General features: G+C 40.3%; 1 protein-coding gene and 1 long non-coding RNA gene across 9 annotated transcripts in view; one reads left to right on the forward strand and one right to left on the reverse strand.

Moving 5' to 3' along the window:
* TULP4 (TUB like protein 4) overlaps positions 1-14591 on the reverse strand; it is a 224290-nt gene that overhangs the window by 42024 nt on the left and 167675 nt on the right. The gene's annotated exons all lie outside the window — the stretch shown is intronic.
* LOC113607208 (uncharacterized) lies at positions 404-4186 on the forward strand. Its single transcript, XR_003427841.1, has 2 exons — positions 404-3778; positions 4080-4186. It is a non-coding gene; the product is annotated as an uncharacterized LOC113607208 (long non-coding RNA).

Consider the following 14591-nt stretch of genomic DNA (forward strand, 5'->3'; position numbering starts at 1 on the left):
ATTTTGACACTGAGCTCCTTGAGGGCCAAGACCGTCCACAGCTGTACCCCTGGCACCTAACAGAGCTTTGGGTACGGTAGGCACTCAATAAGTATTTACGGTTACATGAGTGAATTAAAGTCAGTGACAATCAATAGGCAATTATCCTGATGATTACGAGAGATTAATTGCAAGGGAAGATGTATTCCATTTCAGCAGTAATATGCTCACAGAATTTAGAGCTGTTTTAGATAAACCAATTGTCCATCAAATATTCCTTTACGGCTTCCCTGGTGGCGCAGTGGTTGAGAGTCTGCCTGCCGATGCAGGGGACGCAGGTTCGTGCCCCGGTCCGGGAAGATCCCACATGCCGCGGAGCGGCTGGGCCCGTGAGCCATGGCCGCTGAGCCTGCGTGTCCGGAGCCTGTGCTCCGCAACGGAAGAGGCCACAAAAGTGAGAGGCCCACGTACCACAAAAAAAAAAAAAAAAAAAAAACCTTTAAACATGATCTACATTTTTAATGATTGTAAACTTAAAAAAAAAAGAAGCTAAAGCAGTTTTCCCCCAAGGCCAGTGATGAATCATCATCGAACACTGCTTAAAGGAAAAAACAGATAAGACGTAATAGGAACACAGTAAAAATCATTTTAGAAAAAGCTGAATTCTTGGCTGCCAACAGAGAAAATAAACAGTATCCACCAGCATGTCCACAAAGACCTCATGTGACACGGGCAGAGAGAGGCAGACACTGGAGCGGTGGGTCAGAGCCACTGAAGCCCTGGCAGAAGCAGACACTGAATATGCTTCCTGAGCAGTTTGCAGAGAAGATAAATATGGAGCGTGACCTCCTGTAACTTCAACTGAAATGTACAATTTACATATTTCAGAAGAAAAAGACGTGTGGGAACCCCACTGTAAGGCAGCATCCCAGGAAGCAGGCTTTTCTTCTCCCCTTTCCACATCCTCACCCATTTGTTCAAGCATGTCTGAAGGGCAGCCCTGTACCATGGTGTACGTGAAGGGGTTATTTCATCACCTGTGACTTTGTTTCTCCTAAACGTAGCTCATCAGCAGGCAAGAGCAAACAATCACTCTTCTCAAGTACCCAGGATTAAAACGTATCAACCCCAAACAAGTTCCCAGACCCCTCCTGTTATGGCTCCCACAGTCTCCACTGGCACAATCACCACTATTCTCATATCTGACTGTGGGATTATTTGACTTGTCTGACTCCCATGCTAGACTGCAAGCTTCTGAGGACATGGACTATGTCTGCTCTGATCGCTGCAATCTCCTCAGGGCCTGTCATATCCGATGACACATGGCAGGGTTTGTGAAGGGAAGGAGGAAATGAAGCATCTTTTGAGTAACACTCACATTTTTCCATTTTGGAGAAGAACAGACACCATCTAATTCCTGAATAAAGGCCTGGTGGCTTAATGAGTTTTCAATGTTCAACATCACAGTAAAGCAAAAGAGGACAAAAAAAACCCAGCTGCCAAATCCCCCGTCATTAATCGCCTCCGACTACATCTCTCTGGAGAGATGATGCACTGTTAGGATCACAGAGAAGGAAAAAGGCAACCCTAGCAGTCGGGTTGTCAAGCAGTGATGGAGGAAGTTACTCTGTTTTGGAACAAGTGTGTCAGATAACTGAAGAACACTGATATGACATAAAATCAGATTTTCAAAAATCTCCTCTATTACAAGTTCTTTTCATGCCTAATCATTTCCAATGAGATAAAGCTTCTATGAGCCAAGGACTTCAAGAGAACAAGACAGAAAAGTCTAGTAATAATAAATACACACACTGGCAAATGCATCCGTCCCTGCAGCTTCCACTCCTTAATTCTGGTGCTCTGGACAGAATGGTGCCGGCTCCTTTTTCCCAGGCTCTGTCTCCTCTTTTAGGCTTGGCCCCAGACCTCCTTCCCTTTCTAGGAGGTCAGAGTCACATCCACAGCCTCAAGGACCCCATTCAGGGCTGGCTTCCTGCCCAGGCCATTCCCCTAAGCTCCAGACTCACAGGTCCAACTGCCTGCCAGCCACCTACCCCTGGATGTGTCGAAGGCCAGGCCCTTCAGAATCAACATGTCCCAGATGAGATTCATAATCTCACCCATCCCCTGACCCCCACACACAGCAGGTCCTTTGCCAGCAAAGACTGTGGCTTTATCTCCAGTGTCCAGTACGGTGTCTGATACGTTACAGGTGCTCAGACGAGGCTTTTGGGGCCCCCTACACAGAATTAACCTCACTCTAACCATGGCTCCCACAACACTGTTTTTGCATGTCTGTCTTTCCCATTAAACCATGAGGTTCTTGAGGGCAGGTCTGCACCCCTAGGTTCTCCCATGCTGCCTGGCATGAGCGGATGCCCAGTGACTATTAGCAAGCAAATTTCTGCCCAAAGCTTTGGCCTTTGCCCAAATTTTCCTACAAATGAAGCAACAACTTCTTTCCTCTCTTCTTTAAACTAAACCAGTGCTCAAATCCTCCCATAAAATTGGCCTCCAAAACACTTTCAGTTGTGGATGACATAAATTTCTGTCTCATATTTTTCCTGCTGTTTTCTCTACTGGCCTGCAGGCTTCACAGAGGGGCAGGGACAATGCTCCCTCTGTAACGGGTGCACTAAGAACCAAAGAAGGTGGTCGAAACCTGCTAGGCCTCAGGCCACACCAGTTCAACGGTGGTCCCTCAGGGACGGGGGACACTATTGCAGGGCAGTGTTCAGTATCAATGCAATGTTTAAGAAATTGTGGTATCCACATATAATCTCTCCATTTAAATGTACTCCATTCTAAACTAGTTTTAGATGTAATTATTTTAAAATGTAACACAATTATCACCAGCAATTAAAATCGAACCAAGCCACAGACCAAAGGAGGTAGGAAGAGGACAGCAAATCATTCAAAAGCTTTATGTTTTGGAACCAGTGATGACATATATCACCAGTGATTTTTCCTTTGGAGACTGGTACGCATCTAAATTCTCGAATAAAGACCATATTAGGAGATTTCAACTATAAAAATATGTGCTTCTGTAACTGTTCACCTTTTTTGTAGTAGACTTTAACCAGCAGCATTGGAACCAGCTACAAAAGGAATTGACTTTGCCCCATTTATTTGCTTTTGTGACTTAAAGCTGGGGGAGAGGATAACAAAGTGATTACAAATTCCTACTACAGGTAGGCCTTATTTTATTATACTTTGCAGATACTGTGTTTTTTTTTTTTATAAATTAAAGGTCTGTGGCCACCCTGTGCCAAGCAAGTGCCAGTTTCCCAGCAGGATTCGCTCACTCTGTGTATCTGTGTCATATTTTGGTAATTCTCACAACATTTCAAACTTTTTCATTATTATATTTTTTAGAGTGATCTGTGATCAGTGACCTTTGAGGTTACTACTGTAATTATTTTGGGGCATCACAAACCATGTCCATATAAGATGGCGAACTTAACTGATTATGTAAATGGCAACAAAGGATCTAGAATATGACAAACTTACTTGATAAAGCAGGGTTTGAGAGAACTGACTCTGATTTTGAAAGAAGTTCTACTGTGCATAGAATGCTATCAAACAGCACTGCATGCTACAGAGACATGGTTCATGAAAGGAAGAGTCAACTGATGGGGCAGACATCACTGCTGTCTCACTTTAAGAACTACCACAGGCACCCCAGCCTTAGCAGCCACCAGCCTGACCAGCCAGCAGCCACCAACACGGAGACAAGGCCCTCCACCAGCCAAAAGGTTACGACTCACTCAGATGATGGTTAGCGTTTTTTAGCAATAAAGTCTTTTTTAGGGCTTCCCTGGTGGCGCAGTGGTTGAGAATCTGCCTGCCAATGCAGGGGACACGGGTTCGAGCCCTGGTCTGGGAAGATCTCACATGCCGCGGAGCAACTGGGCCCGTGAGCCACAACTACTGAGACTGCGCATCTGGAGCCTGTGCTCCGCAACGAGAGGCCATGACAGTGAGAGGCCCGCACACCTCAATGAAGAGTGGCCCCCGCTCGCTGCAACTAGAGAAAGCCCTCGCACAGAAACGAAGACACAACACAGTCAAAAATAAAAATTAATTTTTTTTTAAAAAAGTCTTTTTTTAATTAGGGTATGTTCATTGTTCTTTTAGACATAACGCTGTTGCACACTTAACAGACCACGGTACAGTGTAAACATAACTTTTATATGCACTGGGAAACCTAAAAATTTGTGTGACTCACTTTACTGCAGTGGTCTGGAACCAAGCCCACACATCCCTGAGATACGCCTGCAGTAACTTCAGCTCCGTTGGTGGCAAATGTCTAAATGCACTACCGTGGAGGGAGGAGTGAAGGGACAGGCCGTGACGTCCCTTTGCTCTTTAGAAGGAACCTTCTGTCCTGAGATGCCACCACAGTAAAACTTTTGTTTTGAAAAGACCTCCCTGTTGGGTTTCAGAACACTAGCTTGTCAATGTGCTTCAAGGCTAGATTTGAGTATTTTGCAACTAAGGAAATAGTCATTGAAATCAGACAGTTGTAAAGGACAGAATTGCTCAGTTGATTAACAGAGTATTTCCTGGTTCAAAAAAAAAGATGAAATATAATTTCACAATTGACTATAACATGCATTTCTAAAATGGACATTTTAAGACTTATTCTGATAAATATGGGAAAGAAATCTCACCCAAAATATAGAATAAAAATTTGTACCTTTGGTCCAAACATGTAATTTTGAAGTCATTTCATCTCCTCACTGCAGAATAACTGCTTATAAACTAACCCATAAAGATGAGAGACTATGCTAAGTTCAAAGATTTTCAGAGAAGGAGATATTCTATCTGCCTCAGGTACTGAATTTAATGTTAGATAATTCCCATTGCTAGAATGTTCTTCCCCAAATCTTTCAGGCTCCATTTTAAAGTTTGTTCACCCTTTTAAGACACCTACACATGATTTCTGGGGGTGGGGTGGGGAACAGAATGACTAGAGGACTAATTTAAAAACAGGATACCTCCAGAAGGATACACAGGTAACTGGAAACACCAATTACCTCTGGGGAACAGAAGTGGGTGGCTTGAGGATAGTGGGGAAAATGGAACTTTTCATCATATATCCTTTTGAACATTTAGAATTATATACCATGTGAATATACTATTAAAATATATTTACTACACAGGGAATGAGGTAGAGAGAAAAGTTTCAGGAGCACAGCTCCATATCAGATCTCTGGAGCGGGGTGAAAACACCCAGGCCACTTACCACGTGGTCCTTGGATTGGGAAAGAGGTGCTAGGTGACGCTGAAGTCTGCTTAACCTGTTTGGTAAAGACAGTCTTAAATCTTCTGGGGAAACATCCTTTTCTTTGCAAAGAACTCAGAACTGGGAGTTGGCTGGCTAGGGGTCTGGTTCTATTTTGACTCCTAAATACTTATGTAACTTCGAATTGATCATTTACCTTCCTGAGTATTTGTTCTCTTCTGTCATCTAAAAAAGGTATATTAGATGAGCTCTCAAATCCTTTCCTGTTTCAAAATGCTCCAAATCTTTGAAACATATCTAAATATATTTCTCAGTATACAGAAACAGTAATTTCCTCCTGTGGCTACTAATAAACTTCAACAAAAGGGCTCAGAGGAAACGATTTCCTGGTCTGAGGACAGTGACGGTCTTCTGACTCAATGGTAGCTGTCAGGGTACACGGTGATGAGGGCAGACCCAACAGCACCTGTGACTGGTGTCAAAGATCAGTGAAGCCGGACACTAGTCAAGGAGGTAAGGACAGATTTTTACCCAGTAATCACTACTGCAATAAGGAGGTGAACCCAACTTCCACTAGTGCAGACACGACTGCGCATTTTAAAGGGAGAATGAGAGAGCAGCGAGGGAGGCGGGGGCTAGGGCAGAGCCAGGGAAGTGGAAATTTTGCCAAAAGTGGGAGGTGGGGACTGTCAGTGTCATTAGGCCATCTGGGTTTTGCTAGTTAAGGTCCAGAGACTGGGAGACAGGGGCCCTAGTTTCAGGTGCTGTAATTCTTCCGGCAGCCTCGAGCTTTCCCAGGCAAGAACATCGGAAGGCTGGAGTTGTCATCTTTAGCTACACAGCCTTGCGTGGACAGAAACTATGCTAGTGTTTGTTCAAGACAGAGAGAGAGAGAGAGAATGAAACATTTGTGATGCGAATCTAGTTTGACAGGCCAAGGCTGAGGCCCAGTCAAGAAGAGCGGGGCCTGCCTAGAATTTAGTCAGGAGAGTGTCTGTCACTCTTAGAGACACACATCACCTCCCTCTAAAATGACACCAGGATGTATTCAATGCCAATGGTAGGGCTGTCAGAGCAGCAAGGCATTCGAGGTTTAGGAATGCCAAAGGGAACCCTGGGAAGCTCAATCCTGTAGTGCAGCCATCCGGACAAAGACCGTCATTCCTGCAAGGGCTCTGCGTCAGAACCAAGGCCGCTGCCATGCTGTGGTATTAATATAAGCATATGAAGAAAATATAACACTAAACTGACAAGAAATTGACTTTAAAATAACTTAGACTACCAATTTAAAAAAATACATATATTTTTTAAAAAATTGTGGTAAGAATACTTAATACGAGATCTACACTCATAAATTTTTAAGTGTACAATACAGTTTTAAGTGTACAATATCGTTCACTATAGGCAAAACGCTGTGCAAAAGATCTCTAGAACTTGTTAATCTCGCATAACTGAAACTTTATAGCAACTGAACTTCAATTCCCTGTTCTCCCCTCCCTCCAGCCCTGGGCAACCACAATTTTACTCTCTGCTTCTATATGTTTGATTATTTTAGATATCTCATATACATGAGATCATGAAGTATTTGGACCTTAGTGACTGGATCATTTCACTTCGCATAATGTCCTCAAGGTTTTTTATTATATTATTTAGCCTTCCTTTTTTTTTTTTTTTCGGCGGTACGCGGGCCTCTCACTGTTGTGGAGCACAGGCTCTGGACACGCAGGCTCAGCGGCCATGGCTCACGGGCCCAGGCGCTCCGCGGCATGTGGGATCCTCCCGGACCGGGGCACAAACCCGCGTCCCCTGCATCGGCAGGCGGACTCTCAACCACTGCGCCACCAGGGAAGCCCCTAGCCTTCCTTTTTAAGACAGTATTTCACTGTATGTGTATATTTCATTGTAAGAATATATGACATTTTCTTTATCTTTTCATTCACTGATGGACATTTAGGTTGTTTCCACATCTTGGCTATGGTGAATAATGCTGCAATGAACATGGCTGTGCAAATACCTCTTTAAGACCCTGTTTTCAATTCTTTTGAATACACAGCCACAAGCGGGATTGCTGGGTCATATGGTAGTTCTATTTTTAATTTTTTGAGGAACTTCCGTATCTGCAACGTTTTACATTCTCACTACAGTGTACAAGGGTTCCAGTTCCTCCACATCCTTGCCAGCACTTTTTTTTCTTTGTTTAAGTAACAGCCATCCTGACAGGTATAAGGTGTATCGGACAGTGGTTCTGATTTGTATTTCCTGATGATTAGTCATGTTGAGCATCTTTCATATACTTGTTGGTCAATGTAAGGATTCTTTGGAGAGATGTCTATTCAAGTCCTCTGCTCATTTTTTATTCTGGCTTTTCCCTTTGTTTTTCTATACTTTATTAATTTTTCATTATTTTTAATTTTTTTTGCTATTGAGTGGAAGGAGTTCTTTATATATTTTGGATACTAACTACTTATCACATATGTGGTTTGCAAATATTTTCTCCCATTCCACAGGTCGCCTTTTCACTCTGTTAATTGTTTTCTATGCTGTGCAGAAACTTCCTAGTTTGATATAGCCCTACTTCGCTAATTTTGCTTTTGCGGCCTATGCTTTTGGTGTCATATCCAAGAAATCATTGCCAAGATCAATGTCATGCAGTGTCCCCTATGTTTTCTTCTAGGAGTTTTACGGTGTCAGATCTTGCGTTTAAATCTTTAATCCGTTTTTTAGTTGATTTTTGTATATGGTATAAGGGTCCAATTTTATCCTTTTGCATATGGATATCCAGTTTCCTAGAACCATGTATTGAAGAGACTACCCTTTCTTCATTGTATATTCTTGGCACCCTTGCTGAAGATCAGTTGACTACATATGGGTTAAATTTCTGTTCCACTGGTCTCTATGCCATTGGTGTTTATGCCAGTACCGCAGCGTTATATTTGGTATAGCATTGTAGTGTACTTTGAAATCAGGAAGTGTGATTCCTTCAGCTTTGTTCTTTTCCACAACATTGTTTTGGTTAGTCTAGGACCTTTGTGGTTTCATCTGAATTTTAGAATTTTCTCCCTATCTCTGTATAAAATGCCATTGGGATTTTGATAAGGATTGCACTGAATCTGTAAATAGATTTGAGCAGTATGGACACTTTAACCATAGTAAGTCTTCCCATCCATGAACACGGGATGTCTTTCCATTTATTGGTGTCTTCTTTAATTTCTTTCCTCAATGTTTGATAGTTTTCAGTGTACAAGTCTTTCACCTCCTTAATCTAGTTTATTCCTAAGTATTTTATTCCGTTGGATGCAATTGTAAATGGGATTGTTTTCTTCATTTCCTTTTCAGAGAGTTCATTGCTAGTATATAAAAATGCAACTGATTTCTGTACACTGATTTTTGGATCCTGCCATTTTACTGAATTCATTTATTCTAACAGTTTTTTTGTGTATGTGTAGTCTTTAGGGTTTTCTACATATAAAACTATGTCATGATTTCTATTTGAATGTCTTTTCTTTGTCTTTCTTGCCTAACTGCCCTAAGACTTCTAGTATTTTGTCAAATAAAAGTAAAGAGAGCAGGTATCATCTTGTTCCTGATCGCAGAGCAAAAGCTTTGTTTTTCACCACTGCGTATGATATTAGCTGTGGAATTTTCATGTATGGTCTTCGTTATGTGGAATTAATTTCCTTCTATTCCTCGTTTAGAGTTTTCTTATCCTGAAATGGTGCTGGATTTTGTCAAATGCTCTTTTTCTGCATCTATTGAGAACACGGTTCTTATCCTATATTCCGTTAATGTGGTGTATCACATTAATTGACTTATAATGTTGAACATCCTTGCATCCCAGGGGTAAATCCCACTTGACTGTTGTGTAAGATCATTTTAATGTGCTGTTTAATTCAGTTTGCTAATATTCTGTGGAGAATTTTTGCATCTATGTTCATCAGGGATATTTATCTGTAATTTTCTTTTCTTATAGTGTCTTTGTCCGGCTTTGGTACCAGGGTGATGGTGGCCAGATACTATAAAACTCTTAGAGGAACACATAGGCAGAACCCTCCTTGACATAAGGAGAATAATCACAGAAATATATTTTCGATTCATCTCCCAGAGTGATGGAATACAAACAAAAATAAACAAATAAAATAAAAAATAAACTCAAAAGCTTTTGCGCAGCAAAGGAAACCACAAACAAAACGAAAAGACAACCCACAGAATGGGAGAAAATATTCGCAAATGATGCTACCAACAAGGGATTAGTCTCCAAAATTTACAAGCAGCTCATGCAGCTCAATATCAAAAAAACAAACAACCCAATCCAAAAATGCGCAGAAGACCTAAATAGACGTTTTTCCAAAGAAGAGATACAGATTGTCAACAAACACATGAAAGAATGCTCAACATCACTAATCATTAGAGAAATGCAAATCGAAACTACAATGAGATATCACCTCACACCAGTCAGAATGGCCATCATCACAAAATCTACAAACAATAAATGCTGGAGAGGGTGTGGAGAAAAGGGAACCCCCCTGCACTGTTGGTGGGAATGTAAATTGGTACAGCCCCTATGGAGAACAGTATGGAGGTTCCTTAAAAAACTAAAAGTAGAGCTACCATATGATCCAGCAATCCCACTCCTGGTCATATTCTCTGGAGAAAAACATGGTTTGAAAGGATACATGCACCTCAATGTGCACTGCAGCACTGTTTGCAATAGCCAAGACTGAAAGAAAAAAAAAAAAGATACAAATGAACTTATTTATAAAACAGAAACAGACTCACAGACTTAGATAAGGAACTTATGGTTACCAGCGCTGAAGGGTGTGGGGAGGGGGAGGGAAAGATTGGGAGTTTGGGATTGACATGTAGACACTGCTATGTTAAAAAAAAATTAAGAAAAAAATTAAGTTCATTAAAGTAAAAAAAAATTCTTTTTACCCATTTTTGTTTCTATCCTCACATAAAAATAGCAAACAGTATGTGACACACTGTACTATGTATACAATTATTATTAAAATAAACCTGATATGGTATTTAAAATGAAAAAAGTAAACACGTCTCTTAGATCCACTTGGTTTACAGTGTTGTTAAAGTTCACTGTTCCTCTATGGATTTTCCGTCTGGTTGTTCTATCCAGTATTGAGAGTGGAGTAGTGAAGTCTCCTACCATTACTGTATTGCTATTTCTCCTTTCAGTTCTGTCAATGTTTGCTTTACATAATAATTTAGTGTTTTATATACTTAGGTGCTCTAATGTTGTACGCATATATATTTATAATTGTTATTTCTCACTGGTTAATTGACCCTTTTGCCTTTATGTTTTTCCTTATCTCTTGTGACAGATCTTGACTCAACATCTATTTTGTCTGATATGATTATAGTCACCCTTGTTCTCTTTGGTTATCGTCTGCATGGAATACCTTTTGCCATCCCTTCACTTTCATCCTATATATGATCTTAAATCTAAAGTGAGCCTCCTATTGGCAGCATATAGTTGTATCTTGTTTTTTGTTTCATCCATTCAACTACTTTGTGTCTTTTTATTAGGGAGCTTAATCTATTTACATTTAGAGTAATTATTGATAGGGAAGGACTTATTACTGCCATTTTGTTAACTGTTTTCTGTCAGTCTTTTAGTTCTTCTGCCCCTCTTTTCCTCTCTTGCCGTCTTCCTTTGTGTTTCATTGATTTTTTGTATTCATATGCTTTGATTCCTTTCTCTTTTTCTTTTGCTTTTCTTTTACTTCTATAAGTATTTTCCCTGGTTACTATGGGGCTTACATAAAAGAAATTATAGTTACTCTACTTTTAATTCTCCCCTCCCACTGCATTTTATGTTACTGATGTCACAATTTATATATTTTTATATTGTGCATCCACTGGCATAGTTTTATAATTATAGTTATTTTTAATAGTTGTCTTTTAACTTTTATTATAATTAAAAGTGATATATCCATCACCATTACAGTAACAAAATAGTCTGTATTTGTCTATACCTTTATTAGCGAGTTTTGTACTTTCATACTGTTGTTTATCATCCTTTCATGTCAACTTAAAGAACTCCCTTTAGCATTTCTTGTAAGGTAGGTCTAGTGGTGATGAACTACCTCAACTTTTGTGTGTCTGGGAAAGCCTTTATCTCTCCATCACTTGTTAAGTACAGTTTTGCAAGGTATAGCATTCTTAATCGGCAGGTGTTTTTTCATTCAGCACTTTGAATATATAGTCACAACCCCTCCTGGACTGAAAGTGTTATGGCAGTTTCCTTACATGAGACAAGTTGCTTTTTTCTTGCTGATTTCAAAATTCTCTTTGCCTTTGGACTTTTGACAATTAGATTATAATGTATCTCAGTGTGGATTTCTGAGTTCATCTTATTGGGGATCTATGAGGAGCCCTGAATCTGGATGTCCATTTCATTCCCCAGATTTGGGAAGTTTTCAGCCACTATTTCTTTGAATGAACAGTCTGCCCCTTTCTCTCTCTTTTCTTCTGAGACTCCCATAATACATATATTGGTCCATGCGATGGCATCCCACAAGCCCCTCAAGCTTTCTTCATGCTCTCACTCTTTTTTCCTCCTCTGACTAGATAATTTCCAACGACCCACCTTCAAGTTTCCTGATTCCTTCCACTGCTTCATCTAATCTGCTGCTGAAACCCTCCAGTGTATTCTTCATTTCAGTTGTTGTACACCTCAGCTACTCAATTGCTAATTTTTAAAAAACATCTGAAAGCCTCGCTTGGTTCATGCTTTGTTCTCTTGAACTCACTGAGCATCTTTATGACTGCTGTTTACAATTTTCTCTCAGGTAATTATATAATTATATATCTCCATGTCATTGGGGTCAGTGTCTGGAGGTTTATCTTGCTAGTCCAAACCACTGTCTTTGTTCTTAGTGGCCCCAAGGTGTATAGAGTATGCTGGGTCATGTCAGTGCTCTAATTCAGAAGCCAGTCCCTTGGGCAGTCCTCAGGAAATCTGAACATTGGATACATGGTCCAACTCTCCCTGCCCCCCAAGCCCCCACCCAAAGTAGAAGCTGGAATCTGGGCTTTTTTTCACCAGCTTACTCTGTGTTGGGCCAGGAGGAGGGGCTGTGTTGAGTGATAGTTCAAACTGCCACCTCTGTTCTCAGTCACCCTGGTGTTCAATCAGCCCTTTGAGACAGATGAGACAGAAGCCAGTGGCTTAGGCTACACCCAGGGAAAAAAATCAGAATATTGGATGTATGATCCAGTTCTTTCCTTCTCTTCCCAGGGAGAAGCTGGGAGTTTTCTCCCAATCATATGGCACTTTGCCAGGGGTGGTGATTACGGCAAGAGGGTATCTCAAATTTTCCTACCAATTCTGATATGGCTGGTTTCACACACACTTGGGGTGCGGAAGCCTCTCAACTGGTTTCTGGATTTCTCACAAAGGGAACTGGTCTGTGTATTACTGATTTGGTGTGCCTGCTGAAGAAAGGAGGGTCCAGAGCTTGCTATTCTGCCATTCTGCTAACATCGCTCCTGCCCAACATAATCTTTAAAGGGTGTATTAAGTAACAGCCATTGTACACAAAAACTGCCTCCCGCCTTTCATTCTTAACCTGAACTGCCAAATGTAAATTTCAAGGAGGATTTTCTATTTAGCATATTTTATAGTTTATCTGTACTGAGTGTTCTATATAGTGATCCAACAATGATGTGAGTCTGGAGATAACAAAGAGCAATTTAATTTTTAAATGACTTAGTTGCCAACGTCACTCAACCAAAACAGCACAAAATAGTACAAACAGTAGTTTCACCTGTTTTTGCTAAAGAAAATCTATTTTCTCCTATGAAGAGCTCAGCAGAATATCCAGAACACACACGTACAAACAAAATCCAAAAACGTTGAAACTGTATTCACAGTAGTGTAAAGATAGCCACAATGGGTGGGAGGCCATCTCCTGATCTCCTTCCCTGAGCATGTTTCCATTATTTTCCTTCATCGTTACTCACATCCTCCTTGCCTATTTTGGCAAGAAGCATTCCTATATATGTTCAGTTCAAGGCTTTAAATAAAGATGAGCTTCCCTTGTACAGTACTTTTTTAGTACATGCACCACTAAAAACTCATGGGAAAATCTAATGGGAAGAGAGGGAAGAGAATCACTTTTCCCACTGGTTTAGATTAAATCTGATTTCAAAGCTATGTTTCCACAAGCCACTAGGCAGGAGCTGTACTCCACAGGTCCTTTAACCTACTTACAGCTCCCTCGCGACTGAGGGTCTTCAGAATAAGAATGGTTCACTGAGTTTTTCCTCTAGTGAGTTTGTGGATTAAAAATAATAATAGTAATAAATAATTTGAGTACAAGAGCTTGTGTAAGAGATTTCCATGTTCTTCTCTCACTGTGTTAGCACAATGGCTTTCAAGTCTTTCCAGGGAAGCTAAGACCTATACAGTTCCGTAATTACTACCTAAAAGGACTACAGGCAGGCTCCCTGGAGAGGTGGGGGCAGCACTGTGGGGGGCAGTCAGCTGAGTCACTCCAAAAACCAGCACTTACACAGCCAGCAGAGCAGAATATTTTCTTATGGTGAAGAAAAGACTCCTTGCAAGTAACAAACTGGGACTCTTTTTATTTTGGTTTTTGTTAAGTCTGACTTTTTTTCTATCAATGATCGGGCCTCATCTATGAGACAGTCACTTCCTGTATGTCAAATATCAGTAAATTACTTTTCATTTACAACACTACGGTGGCAACACCACATTTTTAGCTGAGAAAGTAAAGATTTACACTGCTTTTTAAAGTTTCCTTTATAAACCATTTCCTATCTTACAGTGCAAGACAAAGAAAAACTTCAGAATGAACACCCATCTTCTTGATGTAACAGATGCCCTCCTTTAAAGCCATGGCTAATCCAAGCCCCAGACAAATCATTTACTTTAATCTGACAAGACCTTCTTCAAAGTAAAGATAAGAGGTGGTATGACAGATAACAGCACTGTGGTTATGGAAGGAAATCCCACATTTTGAAGAGATTTATATTGACATAAGTATGGGTGAAAGGACATGCTATCTGGGATTTGCCTTAAATACAGCACAGAAAAAAAAGAATAAAGGGATAAAATAGCAAATGTGGTAAAATATCTGGGTTCTTTATTTATTTTTGATGTGTTACTGAATTTTTTATAATCAAAGTTTTAAAATGTATAAAATTTAAAAACCCTACAGAATCATTTATTACTTAAAATACTTCGAGGGAGTCAGCAAATCTACTTGAGTTCTATGTTGGTACTTCATAACCTTATATTTCAGAATTAAACGAATAATTACTCTTTTCAACTGACTAATGTGTAAAAGCTTTAAGCGTATATTAGTACCATAACAGTTCCTTT

The sequence above is a fragment of the Aethalodelphis obliquidens genome, unplaced genomic scaffold (assembly GCF_003676395.1).
Source record: "Aethalodelphis obliquidens isolate GAN/ISIS:26980383/991018 unplaced genomic scaffold, ASM367639v1 scaffold3, whole genome shotgun sequence".
Taxonomy (NCBI): Eukaryota; Metazoa; Chordata; class Mammalia; order Artiodactyla; family Delphinidae; genus Aethalodelphis; species Aethalodelphis obliquidens.